Source organism: Protopterus annectens, chromosome 1.part1 (genome assembly GCF_019279795.1).
Source record: "Protopterus annectens isolate FY-2018-M chromosome 1.part1, PAN1.0, whole genome shotgun sequence".
Taxonomy (NCBI): domain Eukaryota; kingdom Metazoa; phylum Chordata; order Ceratodontiformes; family Protopteridae; genus Protopterus; species Protopterus annectens.
In genome coordinates, this window is record NC_056726.1 from 975,209,126 (window position 1) to 975,226,577 (window position 17,452).

The window sequence follows — 17,452 nt, forward strand, 5'->3', positions numbered from 1 at the left end:
TCTGTGGGGAAGTAGGAGGGTAAACATTTTGCTGTTACTGACCTGGGGCTTTGCTGTGGGAAGAATTTTTAATCTACCTCTACCTCTGAGATTTCTCCTTCCTTGCCTCCTTCCCCATGAATCTGCAAGCTGCTGCACCAAAAATCACCTCTGAGCTCATTCTTGACAGGTTTTCTGTCTGGTGCATTTTTGGTATTTCAGCACACAGCTATATTTTATCACATTCAGCCGAGTTTAAAATCTCAACAGGTAAGCTTTCGTTAAACAATCTTTACAGTAGATTATTAGATTGTATGAAAGTGGGTTAAAATAATATGAGGGTGAGTTAAATAGTATGAGAGCAGGTTACAATGCATATCTTTTATATAATAGTATTCTAATCACATAAAAAGGAAGGCACATCCTTCTCTGTATGAAAGTGTGTCTAATCATAAACAAGAATGTGAATGGGTTTTAATCGTAGTTGCATAATGAAAATATGTTTCAATGTTTAGTTAGTATTATCATTGTATTACAATGGGTATGGATGTGGGTGTATTAAAATAGCCAAAGTTTGGGATTCTAGCCAGACATATGCTTAATAAATATGGTTGAGACAGTTGTAAATTATTTGATAAAGAGGTCAGAGCTCAGTAAAATGATACTGCATTGTAATTCTCACTTTTGACAAGGTTATTTTGGAGAACCTTTAAATGAAATAAAATAGAAAGGAAATAAAGCACCTGCCTGTTGTTGGTCAGCTTTTAATGACTGGCAAGAAGCATCTAAAATTAAGGAAAAAGAATCAGCAGTTAGAAGTTTAAAACACAGTTCAGCTAGATTGAAAACATAGCAGCAGACAGCTAAGTAGAACAGTAAATACATTACAGAAATGTGCAGAAGATAAATATCAGGGTACCTAGGTTCTTTATCCTTTAAAACAGAAAAATTAAAAGTAATTCAACCTGATTTGTCTGATAACTGGCCTCTAATTCCTTCAGCTCTCTCTCTCCCTTATGACCAGTCTGCTTCTTATGAAGTGGACAACCCTCCCTCTCGTGGAGAGCAGATAGGGGAACAATTGTCAGACAGCCTTCCTACCAATTCCACTAATACTTCTCCACTTATTGCCAGTACTCCTGCCCATCCTCAAGCATCAGTTTACAACATTAGGTTTTAGCAGCAACAAAAGGAACATGCTGCTTCACATTCTGACCAGCTGTTAATAAGAATACTGAATAAGATAGATGGTTATATCAAAAACATAAGCATGTATCTGGGACAAAACATACAAGTAAATTAAAGCAGTTTTGTTATAAAAGCACCCATTCCAAGACAGCACAGTTCAGTGGAGTAGAATAATCTTAATTGCAAAGAAGACGTACGTGGGAGACTAAGCAATCAAGGTCTTTTCTTCTCAAACACAACCAAATTCACATTCTTTTATATACTGTTATCACTTCTAGGCAGAATATTTTGTAACTCTTAAGCTATAGCCACAGATCAATTAAAACTGAACAGAGTTGCATTAATCTGCAGACCCCTTAACTGTGCCTTCCGTTATTTGGCACAAGTTCCAGTCTTCCACGGTGGACATTTTTATTCTGGCAATATTCATGTTGACAGTGTCTGTCTTACAGGAAAAGGAAATTAAAGACAGAGCCAGCCTGTCAGCATCCATCTTCAACAAGATAAATTCTAAAGAAAGAGAAAATTTTATATATGCTGAATATTTTCCCATCTTTACACTTCACCCTTCACATAAGATAAATAAATACACTTGAATTACTCACAAACTCTTCTTTCTCTCGGAAAGATTGGTGGCATAAATCCATGCCAACAACACTGGAAGCTACAATTATTATACAAATGTCACCTCCAGCAGCCATTACATAAATCCACAAAAATCATACTCCACTATTTATTGTAAAACTAACAAATCAAAAAAAAAAAAAAACTAACTTCTATAGTCATACAAATCAACATATCAACTTACTGAACTTTACCATTTCACTAAGAGCTCATTCCATAATAATGACATGCGATAACTAAACCCAACAAAACACAAATTTGAAAATAATATATAATTTGACCACATTCTGAAAGTTATAATACTTATTGCCAATGCAAAACATTAAAATGTTGAAATCAAAATACCTACTCACTCGTATATGTGTAAAGAAAGGACCCCCCCCCACAAGCACCATGTTAACAACCATTTCAGAAGTTTACAAACAGTGGGGTGATATAGTTTTCATGTTTTGGCTGTGACATTTAGTACATTATGCATGTAGACATTTCATTTCAATATTTTTTTCTTAATTCAATTCAAAGTGTCAACATTATTCATTTCATATATAATAGTATATATATATATATATATATATATATATATATATATATAATATATATATATATATATATATATATATATATATATATATATATATATATATATATATATATTCATATTGATCAGTTTTAGGAAATATGATCATTATATTGATCAGACCCATGGAGATCATGGTGATAAAGTGTGAGGTTTGAATCTCACTAGCCATGATATTTTTAATCAGGAAGCAAACTTTGACTGATATGTGCGCGTGTATTAGCTGTGCATAAAAAGAAGCAGGGGTTTGCTTTTGGGGTTTTTTTTTTTGATGCTTGAGTTTTCAAGACACTGGGATCATATTTTTTTGACCATTTTGATTTAGAAGTTTGAATTTGATGTTCCATTTTACATAGATGGATATATATATATTGATAATATATATATAATATATATATATATATATATATATATATATATATATATATATATATATATATATATCAGAATATATTGTCAGCTAGATTTTTTTTTTCCATTGGTAGCTTTTTTTTTATGTGCCCCAATGTTTTTTTATGTGCCCATTTTTTGGTCAACATTCGTATCCCTCTAGCTGGCATTCAGACACTCAGACGAATCTTAGCAACAGGTCAACGATGTCTCACACACCTGAACTGACAACAACACTATATCAGCACCACTAATAACTATATATATATATATATATATATATATATATATATATATATATATATATATATATATATATATATATATATATATATATATTAATATTATTTTTATATATATTTTGCTTTTATATTGTATTTTTATTTTTATAATTATTTTTTTATTTGATTTTTATTTATATTTCTATTGTTATTTTCCACTTTATGGTAGTTATTTATTATCCTTTGCTTATAAAAATTTAATAATTACAATAATTTTATTGTTGGTTTTTAGTTAATAACCTTTTTAATATTTCATTATTTTTTTACTTATTTTTTATTTTATTTTTTATGAGGATTTTTCCATTTTTCTTTTTTTTCTCTTTGAGTTTGTTCCATTTTTGGGTTTGTTTCTTCCTAAAAAAATTTGAAGTAAATGAAACCCATAAATAAAAATACCAATATAAATATATATATATATATATATATATATATATATATATATATATATATATATATATATATATATATATATATATATATATATATCACCACGGAATACCAAATATACAGAACCACCCAGAAATTCTATTCCTAAAGATTATAGAAAGTTCAGTTCTAAATAAAAAGATGATCAAAGAAAGAATGCTCTGCACTTCTTTACTATATGCAAAAAAAGTAAGGTGTGGGTTTGTAGTTTTTAAGTACTATGGAGTGTGTAGTATGGTATATCGGTGTACATAGCGGTAAAGGTAGAACAGGATATATATATTTTTATATGATATATACCTTCTTGGTACTGGCATACTGGAAGTTTATAGGGTTAGGGTTGTTAGGGGCTTGTCCCCGCTGCAAATGCTTGTTTTTGATTTTTTTGTTTGCTTTTTTTTTTTTTCATGTTTTTTTTTAATTTTCGGATGTGCAGTTCGTTCGGAGAAGTTTCGTTGAGACTGTACTTTTCGTATCTCAAGTCAAGTTTCTGTGATTCGGTAATATGTGCATTTGGTGAGGAGAAGTAGACCCATATATATATATATATATATATATATATATATATATATATACATATATATATATGGATCTACTTCAGTAGATCAACTTACATTAACACCGAAGCCTAGATAACCAAGACAAAACACTGAACAGACGAGGATTCTGAACATACAAAACATTGTAAAGTCACACTGAGAAAACAGTCCAGCACCACCACAAAAACAAACCACACTAAATTCAACCCATCCAACTGGGGGGGGGGTGGCTTTGCAAACCAGACCCCTCACCTTACTTAAACATACCAACTCTGAGATCGCACTGCAGTGGGGAAAAGAGCAAAGGTCACCATGTCGGCCACTGACTTTTTCCTGTATTAAACTTCTAATATTTTGCAATTCAGTATCCTGGTCTGTTCGGTGCTTTCGTCTCAGTTATCTGGGCTTCGGTGTTAAGGTAAGTTGATCTACACTGGTCTATATTACAATGACAAACTCACAGGAGTCCGAACATTGTTCGAAATATGAAAACAGCAAAGACACGGCACAACGATTTTTTTCACAGGAAAAAAAAATCGGTGGGCCGTTTTCGGGGCTTTGCTATTTCCTCCACTGTGGTACGATTTCGGAGTTGGTATATTTAAGTAGTGGGGTTGTGGGGGGCATAGCCCCCCACATTGGGGGTGTGGGGGCAAAGTCCCCCACATTAGTTTAAGTTTAAAGTGTAAGTGTTTTTTTTTGTACCAGAACAGCGATTCTTTTCCCTTGGAAAAAAATCACTGTTCTGTTTTTTCGTAATTCTTGCATTTCAAACTTCATGGGTCGATATTACATTGTTCGAACTCTTGTGAGTTCGACGATGTAATATAGACCCGATCTACTGAAGTAGATCCATATATATATATATATATGTATATATATATATATATATATATATATATATATATATATATATATATATATATATATATATATATATATATATATACAGATATATATATGCACACACACACACACACACACACACACACACACACACACACACACACACACACACACACACACACACACACACACACACACACCCACATATATATTTGCATGTATGTACTATATTATGGGAACCCACTGTTATCATGTTAGCTTATGAGTAAGATCTCTGCTTCACACCTCCAAGGGCCTTGGTTCAGTCAGACCTCTTGTCACTCTTTATGTGGAAATTATCTAGTTCTCCTTTTCTTTGTATGAATTTCTCTGGGTGGTCTAGTTTCCTGTCAAAAAAGACATTGTTTAATTGGCCATAATAAGTAGTCCATTCACATGTTGTATTTACCTTGCCTTGTGCTGCAGGTCATGGCTGAAAAAGGTCCAGAAAGGACCAATTCATTTTCACAGTTAACAAATAGATAAATTAAATACAGGTTTAGGTTTTGTTTTGACATTATCCCTCTCCAAAGTGAGGTAAAAGGATGAAGTGTATTGAAGGGTACCTATTGAAACTTTGAAAAACATACCCAAGATGCTCAGAATAGTAATACTTCACATGTGAAACTGAAGTATATATGCCCTAAGTCCAAGTTTGTATTACCTCAGATTACAGCAGTATCATGTTAGTACATGCAAGTAACAGGGATGTGGGGACACAGACACCTATACTGGGGCTGCAGTGAGCAAAGCCTCTCTCAGAAAAATATTCTAGCAGTGTAATAGTAAGTTTATTTCCAGAAGATATCTTCAAGATCCAAAGAAATTATCCCACAGCTGCAGTCTTCCCTAATCAGACCAATAATCACTTACAGTACCCTATTAGGCATGTATAAATTAAAGCATATTGCTCATCTGGAAAGGCCCAAGAAAATTAAAGGCCTTAAATCCTTCATCTGTCCTTATGGACTAACAGGACTCTCTTTATTCTTAGTAGCCTAAAGCCTCCTCTAAGGTGACCTGTGTCTTGCTTTTCACTTTACAAAAGCTCCAGTCCTAATTTATCTCCAATATTTTGCAAAACCAGAGTCTGAATAATCACCCCCCCCAAGCGAACAAAATGTACATCAAGAAATAAACATGACTCATTAAAGGGATAGATTCCTAATTTAATGTATTCCCAGCCTATAGAATAAATTACCATTACAGGCCAAACAAAGTACCACTCTGTCTACTTCGAATAGTAGTCTTCATGACTGGATGGGCTGACACAAATTTACAAAATCTTTATCATGTATGACCCTACTTGATTTGAGAGGAAAAAACTGTTAAACATTTCAAAAGGGTGACAAGAACTTTTAAATGTGTCTGCTTAAAGATGTATATGGCTAGGTATTTTATGGTCCCAGTGATGGCTTGCCTAGTATTGCTCATATATTCTCATGTTGAAAACTTGCTGCTTTCTTATGTATCATAGGTCACTTTTCTACATTCAGGACCCACAGTCTCGGGTGTTAAACCTGATAAGTGTCCTATTATATAACTATAGTTGAGATCCCTTCTCAGAGAGTAATTGGAGTGCTCAGAGCTTATACAGGAAGTTTGTTGTGTGATAAGCATGTTTATATTGCGGTCTTCTGAGTATTGCAAGTAGGTATATGTTGCCATTCTGCAGTGGGTAGCTTAGGGATATATAGATGGTCGGTCATTGTCTGTCTGATGTGGGCCTGTTTGCAAAACTTAGGAGCATCTACACTGAGGTAAGGTAGTCCAAACTGAGCCTGTGGCTGTGATTCTGTTTTTTGCTTATAGTATTTCATAACATTTGTATCACATAATATCAATATGCACCACTAGGCAGTTTTCAGCTTTCTCGATTCTACAAGACAGTGGTGTCACCTACTAACCATTACTAGAAAGGTATTGACATTGATAACTGGGGTCTCTTATCCAGGTAGGTAGAACTAGAGAAGTGAGTCTTCTTTTGTTGATCAGGGCAAAGGTAGCATGCAGCTAGTTGTAGGGGGCTCTTGGATGGAAGTGACAGGGCGTGCATGGTGAGGAGTGGTTATATAAAAGTGTCTATGACACTTTGAGCATAAAAGAGGGCCTATGATATGTGTATGAGCTTTTTATGTTTGGTAAGGAATGTGACTTTCTGAGTTGTTTTTGTATTTCTGGTAGTGCTGTAACTGTTGTCAATTGTTTACCTGTCAGGGAAAAATATTCCATTGTATATTACAGATCTTTCCATGGGACAGGTACTGAGCATGCAATGATTAAGTGTGCTGGAAGTGTGGTTGTGAATCATTATCTGGGTAGACCTTTATTTAAGAGTGTACCTTTGGGTGATGCATTGGGGATTCCAACTCTGTCTTGTGTATTTATTTATTTATATATATTCATTAATTAGATAAGTAGCCTAGTCTGAAGCCCCTTTTCAACCATGACCCAGAGTATGCCTGGTATTGCTGACAAGTATGTTCATTTTTATACAAAGCATGTGTTGATATTCTGTGACTTTGCTGCATTACTGGGCTGAAAGTTAGTTATGAGATGGAAAGAAAGATGAAGGTTGTTAAGGAGAGTGCATGTGGGTATGAGGTTCCTAATCCCCTTTTTGGGGTCATTAGTGAAGTATAGTTGTTGTGGGTCATTATGGTAGTACAGTATGGAGTGTGGATTTACTGAATAGGTGTGTGTGCTTGACGTAGTCTAAAACAGAATTTTGCTGGCTAGATGCATATGTAAGGTTTGTGTAGTGTTGTTTCATCTAGCTAAGGCTTCTTAACAGACTGGATGCAACAAGGGGTGCATGTATGGGTGTATGAAGGGGGTGTAGCTTATGTGTTGCTGAATGAAGGCTGAAAATTTGGAAGAAATCTTTTAGATTATGTGGGAGGATACGATTTAGCCAGACTTTACTTATTCATCTGAAAAAGTGTCCCTGACTCTGCTTTTCTAGGAAGCTGATTGCAGAGGTAGTATGACAGAGTGGATGGTGGTTACAAATAAAACTTAGCATGGTGGATACCGAAAAGAGTGATAGGTTCTTTCGGTAGAAAGCAGTGAGTTTGGCTGTAGGCAGAAATGTATACTGTATGCAGCCAGTTGCATAGGAGGGTGGACATTAAGGGCAATCTGGACTTACAAGATTGGACAGGTCTATCTCACAAAGAGTTAGGCAATAGTCAGGGAAATTTGGGGTTTGAAGGGAGAGAGATTAATAGAGTCTGCTTTATTATATGGAATGTGAGAAATCTGAACCTATTCAGGCAATGACAGGGCTGAAAAAAATAGAGAAACGTGGTTTTGCTGCAGGAAGTGGGAATGTTATAATAAAATATATGGATGTCCTGGCTCTTGTGAATGTGTGGAGGTTGAGGAATTCTGAATGGAAATGTTTACATTCTCCAGGAGTAAGGCAAAAACTGCATATGCAGCCTCAAATTCTTCCTCAGTCCATCTTGTCTTGCCCTCCTTGAGACTTGAAGGAACTTTAGAATTGGGTTTTTTGGCTAGGTTTGAAATTGTGTGCAGACCGATCGCCTTATACTTAAACTATGAACCTACAGGGAAAATCAGAATACTGGTTTGATTTATTGTGGATAAGGAAATTGGGGAGGTATTGAAGTTGAGGTTTGAGGATAGGAGTATCACATTTGCTTAGAATACTTTTTTAGACTGTGGCAATAGAGATGGAATCCTTGAAAATGCAGAGGGGTCATAGGCTTTGAGTAGATACGTATGATACTGGAAATGATCCATGCAAAAATCTAAAAGGGGCAAGGGAAGAGAAGCATACATTGGAAAGGGATGGTATGAAGGTTGCCTGGAAAGATGAAATTATGCATGCCATACCTGAAGAAAGTGAAGGAAGAATAAAGTGAGGTGGGGGTTATTTAATGTACACGAAGGCAATGGAAAGTCAGTGAGAAGTTGGAGGATATTAAGGATTAGCAATGGATGTAGATTATGAATCTCAGAGCACCTCGCTGTCCCTCTTCAAGAGAACTCTTGATGAGTGGATGGGTAATAGAAAGTTCACCCTGGGGATCACTCCAGTGGCTCTACTTGATAGAGGCACTGGGAACTAAAGTCAGGTGGCACGATGCCAGGGCACTTCTATGGGCTAGGCTTGTAAAGGCTCCAGGTCCATTAGCCTAGTACACACCTATGAACCTAAGTTAATGTTGACAAAGAAAACAGCAGACTTAGGGAGACAATGCATGAAAGGTGGCTGTCAAAAAGTTGGCATGGAAATTAAAGGAGAAGAGTTGAACAGCTATTTAGGTGGTTAAGATAGAGTGATAATTAAATATTGTAAGCAAAGTTTCCAGCCGTGTGAGGCCTTCCATCTCTGTTTTTTCTTTTTGGATTCTACAGTTTTGTGTCCTATACTCATACTTTTCTCTGCATTAGTGTGTAGCTCCTTAAAATGTAAGCAGATATTTCTATAAACATTTACACTGCAGCACTGGGTTTACATCTGCTGGCATTACAACTCACATTGATTATAAAACAAATGTACATGAACTGATTGTCCCATACTTGCTCTTTTACCCACTCCCAATTCCCATTTACCACCCTGTATCATAATATTAATAAATGACAGAGCACATGCACGACAACAGTCATACTCATATTTCAACACCCTTCTTGCCTATCTATAGCTTAAATAATAATATTCACTTCATTAACTATAAGTTATAAATTGTAACACATTCTCCACTTTGTTATACTTTCATTAAGTCATTATATCATACCAGTTTCTGCAGTCTTACTAAAACCTATCTAAAACTTCCTAAATTGGCCCTTCCCATTTCTATTGACTGTCATGTTAATTCATGCTTGATACTCAGAAACATTCCCTTCACTGAAATACATCATTACAATTAAGTGCTATTACTGTAACACTAGGCATGATAGCAAATTGTCTTTTAAAAGAATATGAAGTCCATTAAGTTATGCAAACACTGGCAACAACAATTACATGCATGTATACTTTGAACAACACTAACACAACATGTTACCATTACTTCAAGTATTAATGAGCAATGAAAACAGAAGATTCAGATTATATCAATGCAATATGTTAGCTACCTGCTGTTAAAAGATTAATAAATGACAACTACTACAAGTAATCCTGTTATACACACAGGTAACACTAAAAGCAATCCAGGACAAATGTCTTGCTTACCTCTTGTTATATGACCCAGACATATTGTATCAATAATCAAAATAGTTGAAAATTATACCCACAAATGCAAAAAGTATTGGTAATATACCCATAAATGCACAACGTATTGGTAATCCAACATCAAATGTACAAAGTATTGGTAATCAAACATCTCACCTGCAACCTTGGATTACGGCTGTCAGTCCACATACTCTAAATGCTTCTGAAATGTGGATAAAAAACATATACCTAGGATAAAGAATTCAACATTCCAAATAAGTATAACCTATGCCTATTACAAAGATTAACTTGGTAAGATAGTAGAAGGAATTACAGTTCTTGTGCATGACTCCATTAGTTAAAATTCATGTTACTCTGCCTGCAACTACTGAAGGAAGAAAAGCACTTCTAAAAATGCACAATGGACCAGATAAATACATGTACATCAGACACACTGACATTACGCCTGATAAAGCACATTAACCTTGAGTACATTAGCATCAGTGATAATTTTAATGATGGCATTATGGAATGCCTTGCAATGGGACAGTCCCAGATCATAGCAGAATCAGAAAGGATTGATACCAAAACTCACACAGCTAACATTCTTAACTTGATGCTTACAGCATTTATTTTTTTGAAAAAAACTTTTTATTTTATTTTAATAACAAAGTAAAATGAAACAAACAAGTAACTATTCACCTACATCCACAGGTGTGTAATATATCAATGCAACACAAATTAATAACAGTTAATATTTTTCAAGCAAATCTTTATGTTTTAGCCACAACTTAAATGAATGAGTAGTATTTGAAGTTCTCGTCCTAATCATATGCAGCTCACTGCTACATATAATTTTTGCCATACAAAGAAATTCAGTACAAGAGGGAATAGTTTTACTCTTCCAATTCTTGGTTATTATTTTCCTAGCTATTGCTAGTATTCATAGGTTCATAGGTTCATAGGCTGGTACTAGGCTATAGGCCCTAGGGCCTATACAAGCCTAATCATAACAATTCCCTATTTCTTCCCACAATATTTACTTCCCCCATTGACAAAAGAAGAGGCACTTGAGTTCTTGGAGTTATTCTGGTGATCAGAGCATTAAATAAAATCAATGACGTGGAAATATTACATCTATCCAACTACAATGCTTGAATAAAGTTATTAATTTCTTTCCAAAAAGGGGAGATGACCTCACATTCATATACCATATGTATCCAACCTACTGTTACTTTAAAACCACATCTCCAACATTTGATTCTGCTTGATTTATGCATAATTGTAACCTCGTTAGGTGTAATAAATACCCTGTGCAAGAATTTCCAGGTGAACATTTTCCAATATAAAGAGGATGTAGGTTTTTCCTATTGACTTGCATACCGTTTTTTATCATCACCATAAAATTTCTGTTATTCATTTTTGTGGAATAATTCCAAAAAATATTGTCTAAGTATAAGAAGTCTGATCAAAGAATTCTATAAATCTGTGATAAGTAAAATTTATTTTCCATTGCTCTATTATTAATATTAATTAGGAATTCTAATATTTGGGGAAAGATTACTCCTTCAAGTCACATATCTTATTTAGCTTTGTGTTTACAAAATCTCTACATATTAGTATTAACCAGTTATTAGAATCATGAGTGTATCTAGACATCCAGTTTTCAATAGTATGTATTCCGGTTCCATTAAAAAATTGATGCCAATAAATGAAGTTATTTGGTTCTTTTAGATCTATCATGCTGTAGGAGGATTGGACACTCTAAATTGGCCCTAGGCGTGAGTGCATGCATGTGTGCGCCTTCTGTGGAAGGTTGGGTGCCAGGCTGGCAACTTGACACCGTAAAACTCCACTGCCAACCATGAGCGGACAGGTGATCCACTGTGGTGACCCCTAACCGAGAAAAGCCGAAAGGAGAAGAAGAAGAAGAAGATTCTAGTGAAATTGTGAGATTCTAAGCATTCATGTGCATATGCTCTTGGAAAAATTGAAAAGATTAGCCCCCGGATTTATTATTCCTCCATGCAGGACTAGCTTATTCATGCATGGAGGTGGCCATTTAGGAGCAGGATGGCAGCACGCCATGCATAGTAATGAGGCGCGCTGCCTGAGCTTCTAGGCTTACAAGGAGCGTGTAAGAGTGCAGGGGACATTTCTGAGAGCAGAGCTCTCAGAATATATACACTCCCACAATGAAGAACAGCAGAAAGGGGTATGAAATGAGTGAGACTACTCATAGGTGACCGCATATCCCCATCAACAGTCCCCCTTGTGTAAAAATCCGATTAAAGCTACCCGTAGGTGCGCAGGTGTGCCTATTGCTTAGCTACGGTTAATGCAGCTTAAATGGCTGAAGAGGATAACAAGAAAGATATATGCAAATGAACCAGCATAGCAATAGTGTAGTGGGCAGAGTATTCGCCTTATGGGCAGGCATTCCAGTTCGAGTCCCACTGCAGCCCATTCCATTTTCCATGGCAAAGCATGTTATGAGTAATATTTATGTTGCATAACCCACTAAATAACGTATTTTCATGAACTGGAGTACTGCAGCAAATGCACATGTGAAATGTCAGTGTCATAATGAATAAGGCACTAGTAAGCAGGTTTAAGCACAAATAAGCAGTAGTAAGTATATTTAAGCACTAGTAAGCAGGCTTAAGCTTGTTTGTTTGGCGGTAAGCAATGCCTTCACTGGTTAAGCAATTGTAAAGCTAACTCTCTGTAAGGTCATGCAAACCTGCTTACAAATGCTCAAAAGTGCCTTAATCATTCTGTATCCAACGACCCTTGTTCTGCCCATCAACAAAATAAACAGCCATGCAGGTCTCGAACCCAGGACCCTATACACTATAGTCACAGTAGTTAACCACCAAGCCATCAGAGAAGTACAGACGAATGCGGCATCAGCAAGCACGTCCTCACCATAGTAAACAAAACTGAATCTGTGAAAGGAATCAGTATACAGTCATATGTTCCATAACCCACTACATAACATAAATATGTGAATTGGAGTACAGCAGTAAGCCCAGAAGTGAGGTGTAATTATAATAGAGTGTTGAGGTCCCCAGTAAAACACAAGGACCCCATAGAGTGAACGCACACATTAATCATGGATACCAGGCATACATAGGTTCATAGGTTCATAGGTTCATACTAGGCTATCTGCCCGAGAGCATTTACAAGCCTAGCCCATCGTTTTGTGGCTTACGCCACCCCTTTAGTATGGGGAACTATACCCATTATTTTGCTGTGCTTCTGTCGAGCAGTGACACTGAGGTAATCCCTGGGGTATATCTGCGATCTCCCATCCATTGGTCAAGATTTCTCTTGAACAAGGCCAGCGAGGTGCTCTGCCTCACATGTACCGGGATTCTGTTCCACAGCATAGGGAGTCTTTGGTGATGAATCTATCCCTCCAGCACGTCCTATTAATAGCCGTGTCGAGGTTTAAGTCTTGCTCTTGTGGTTTTGATGGATCTAGATTTTTGAGGTGAAGCATATTCATCAAATCTGGGTTTGACATGGCCTTGTATGTTAGGCAAAGGTCACCTCTGAGCAGCGGTATGCGACTGAATAGAGCTGGAGTTCTTTCAGTCTGGCAGCATATGACAGATTTTGAGACCCTTCATCCTTTTGGTGAGGAACTTTGGGGTCTCTCCAGCTGCTGCAAGTGTCGGGTCAGATACATTCCAAATGGGGCATTGTACTCAATCATTGGTCTGATGAGTGATGAGTAAAGGGAGACTATAACCTCACTTGATCTAGATGAGAATCCCTTCATGATAAGGTGGGCAATGTAGAAGGTCTTCCTAACTACTTTAGCTACATGGGTGTCAAATGACAGACTACTATCAACCTGGGTCCCCAGGTCCCTGATAACTTCTTCTGTGCTCAGTGGATTGCCTCCTATTTGGTAGCTAGGGGTAACCTTGTTTTTCCCGAAGGGTATGACTATGCATTTTTTGGCATTTAACTTTAGGCCATGGCTCTGGCACCAGTTATCCGTTTCTGTGAGACCCTTCTGAAGGATATCTGTGTCAGATGTGTTTTCTACTATGGCGCCCAGTTTGCAGTCATCTGCAAACTTTGTCAGCCATAACCCTCCTGTGTTTGCTTGTACTTCAGAAAAGTAGATGCCAAACAAGAGTGGGCCCAGGACTGAGCCCTGTGGGACACCACTTGTGACAGGCTTTGAGTCTGACATGGCGCCAGCAACTCTGACCCTGTGGGTTCTGTCACTCACCCAGTTTGCAACCCATCTTGTGATGTATGGGTTAACATTTAAGCTGATGAGTTTTTCAATGATACCCGAGTGGGTATTGTATCGAAGGCCTTAGCCAGATCGAGGTAGGCTGTATGGACTGCCTTTCCCTCATCAATGGCTTTGGTGACTGTTTCAAAAAGTCAACCAAGTTTAAAAGGCATGATCTGCCTTTGACAAAGCCAAACTGGGTTGGATCCAAAGTCTGCAAATTCCCAATGTCTTTATTTATGAGGTCCATTATGATCCTCTCCATGGCTTTGCAGATAAGGCTTGTCAAGCTAATGGGCGGTAATTACCAGGGTCGGTGGAGGCACCGCCTTTGTGAAGTGGGACCACAGTTGCAGTGCGCCACTCCTTGGGTACGTATCCAGAGGTAAGACTTTGATTAAACAGCTGTCCTAGCTGTGGGTTTAATTCCTCATTGAGTTCGTGGAGCACACAGCCGGGACACCATCAGGTCCCATGGATGCTGTGTTTTTGCTTTAGAGAGAGCAGTTTTCACTTGGGCATTTGAGATGTTTGGGAGGCTGCAATCATTTGGTATAGATATCTCTTCTTTAGGGGAGAGGGTGAAGTTTGCACTGAACCTGTCAGCCAGTATGTTGGCAATGTCTGTAGGATCAGTAATCTTCACATCATTTTGAACTAGTTCTGAGCATATCTGGGAGTTTCCTCCTAGGTTTCTAACATAGCTAAAGAAGGCCTTATGATTGTCCTTTGAGTCTTTAGCTATTTTTCTCTCAAAATTTGCTTTGGATGATTTTATGAGAGCTCTTAGTTTTTACTTATAGTGATCAAGGGTGTCTTACCTTTTAAGGATTTTGCTCTATCTTGTAGTAGCTTCCTCCTCTTGTTGTAGAGTTTGTTTATGGCTGGGGTCCACCAGACTGGACGCTTGCCTTTGGTACAAAGAGTCTTTGTTTTATTTGGGATTGCCTGATCCATGCAGTCCTGCAGGTGCTGGTAGAAGGCATTTGTAAGTGATTCAGCTTGAGGTTGTGGTTTCCTGGCTCAGGGGCCTTGAAGGAGACCACACCAGTCTTGAGAAGTGTGAAGTTTGCTTTTGGGAAGTTCTTCACTGTGGTCTTTTTATTTCAGGTGGGGTGGGATGAGGACCTCCAGTGAGATTAGTTTATGATCTGATCTCACCAGTGAGGGATATACTTCGTGTTGAGCATTGTGTCCCCATGTTTGTGACAATGAGATCAAGTATATTTTCTCCTCTTGGGAACAGTGACTAGTTGTTCCATGGCATTTGAGTTTATGAATTCCAGGAACTTTGGGCTAGAAAGTTTGGGCTTGAGTAATGTTCCCAGTCTATATTTGGGTAATTGAAGTCACCTAGTTTGATGGTGTTTGGTGATACATTTATACCCTCTAGTGTCTTCAGGAAGGCCATGTGAGGTTCCTGAGTTTGTGAGGGTGGCCTGTAACATGCTACAATTTGGCAGAGCAATGCCTTCACTGGTTAAGCAATTGTAAAGCTAACTCTCTGTAAGCAGATGTAACGGCAGGTTAGCAGTACTTACTGTCATGCAAACCTGCTTACAAATGCTCAAAAGTGCCTTAATCATTCTGTATCCAACGACCCTTGTTCTACCCATCAACAAAATAAACAGCCATGCAGGTCTCAAACCCAGGACCTTATACACTATAGTCACAGTAGTTAACCACCAAGCCATCAGAGAAGTACAGATGAATGTGGTATTAACAAGCACATCCTCACCATAGTAAACAAAACTGAATCTGTGTGAATGTACACATTAATCATGGATACCAGGCATACATATAAGGTGTAATGAATAATAACGCAATGCCAAAAAGGAATTATAATGCAAAGTCTAATGTAAGTAACACAGAGCATTGCACAGGGCTGCTTAGGAGGTGTAGGCAATGTGTAGGGCAGCTAACTCATTCTGCCCAGTGGTATACCCCTTTAAACAATGCCAGCCATAGGTAAGCAGGTTTGTCCATAGCTTAGCCTTTTCAAAACTGGCCAATCACGGAAAAGTGTGGGTAATCGGCCCTACGTAAACCCAAGAGGTGGGAATACATCTCATAACTGGTTGTAGCTTCCCCTTGCAGGTACTATGTCAGTAAAGGGAGAAGGTATGTGCTTTCAGGCACAGTGCTAGTGCATCCAGGAGTCTAAGGTCATGGCAGGACTCCTTGTCAAAGACCATGATCAGAGACTGCTCAGGGCCATTACCAGGGCTCCCAATATAAGGCAGAGGCCTGGGACCATCTCCCCCATGACCTCACCAGTTCCACTGGCATACCCTGAACTGGTGAGCATGTCAGGCACCACTATGCCAACCTGAAGCGGCGTAAGGGGGACCTCTTGGAGGAGTGGCTCCAAGGGGCTAGAGCGGCAAGGGATGTTCCAGTCGTGTGTAAGTATCACCCCAGTATGTTTGTAATAACTGCCAGCTCAGGTATATCATGGATATGTATGGCTTAATATTTCTCTTATGTCCCCCACAGCTGCAATGGAGTGGGCCACGAACCAGGAGGCCCACATCAGTCGCCTGACGAGGTTGCGACATGAGGCAAGTCAGTAATACTCACACATTTACTGTCATAGGAAATAAAACTAAAAGTAGTAGTAAATTAATTCCCTGTATAAAACCTGTATTGTTCAAGGCAAGTACTGCATACACTACAGAATATGGGAGAAAGAGTCTCATATTGTTTGTATGTCAATAAAATTGTAATAGCCTGATAAAACAGGTCTAACTGCTGGACTACATGTGTATATTCTGGTATCATATGGTAATGTAGATTCGCAATCATGTAATAGTACTGTTGTAGTAAGTACTCTGTTACTCACACTGTGCACCATAAATTGAATGTGTAGTAATGCCTGTATATGACAGGTGTAATCCCCAGAGGCCATTTAGTACAACTGAGAGACACATAGACAATAAACAGGGGAAATGCAGATAACAAAAATTGAATAGCACATGCAACTGAGATGTGAACTGTTGTTTCTTTAGCACACACAGCCATGGTTCGAATCCTGCCAGTGGTAATAGTCTGCATACAGAATCATACCCCACAACTGTGCAGATATGTCCAGAATGTCCAGTAAAGTGGCCCATATCTGTTGCCTAT